This window comes from Elephantulus edwardii, unplaced genomic scaffold (genome assembly GCF_000299155.1).
Source record: "Elephantulus edwardii isolate Elephantulus edwardi_28Jun2011 unplaced genomic scaffold, EleEdw1.0 scaffold00310, whole genome shotgun sequence".
Taxonomy (NCBI): Eukaryota; Metazoa; Chordata; class Mammalia; order Macroscelidea; family Macroscelididae; genus Elephantulus; species Elephantulus edwardii.
Window position 1 is genome coordinate 2171938 of NW_006400060.1, and position 999 is coordinate 2172936.

Below are 999 nucleotides of genomic sequence, written 5' to 3' on the forward strand. Positions count from 1 at the left end.
GATTCATCCTGGAAAGGGTTAAACTGGGTGGCTCCTTGGAGGCAAGGATTCTGAGGCTCCATCTAACATACTTTGGACATGTTGTAAGGAGGGACAGGTCTTTGGAGAGGGACATAATGCTTGGGAAGGTGGAAGGATGGCGCAGGATGGAAAGGCCCTCTGTGAGGTGGATTGATTCAATGACTGGGGTAAGTGGGATGGGTGTATCAGAGACAGTGTGATTGGCACAGGACAGAGCAGAGTTTAGGGCTGTTGTACATAGGGTCGCTATGAGTTACAAGTGACTCAATGGCACATAACAACAACAACAACAACAACAATATAGATTGAAAAAGTATGGAGATGGAACACATACCCTTCCCAATTTTGAGCCATAAAGTGTTTCCTTGCTCTGTTCTGATGACTGCCTCCTAGTCCAAGTATAGGTTTCACATATCTTTTTAAAAAGGTTTTATTTCTTTTTCTGTTATTGTTGACAATATATACAGCAAAATATATAACAATTTGACATTTTCTACATGTACTATTTAGAGACACTTATTATAATATTCTTCAAGTTGTGCAGCTAGTTATTCTTTCCCTTTCTGATATGGTCTTTCCACATTAACTTAAACTCACTGGCCTCTAATTCCTGTACAATCTTTCCAGTTGCTGTTCTCAGTTTGTCAGTTCTGAATTGAGTTCCAGAAATTCAAGACTTGTGGTTTTATTTGAGTGTTTTCTCATCCATAATATGTGAAACCTATACTTGGACCAAGAGGCAGTTGTCAGAACAGAGCAAGGAGACACTGTTGTTGTTATATGCCATCGAGTGGCTTGCAACTCATAGTGACCCTATGTACAAGAGCCCTAAACGCCTTCCTATCCTGTGCCAACCTAGCCATCTCAAACGCACTCATTCCCACCATTCCAGTCACAGAATAGACCATCTCATCAAAGGTCTTCCTCTCCTGTGCCGCCCCTCTACCCTGCCAAACATGATGTCCCTCTCCAAGGACC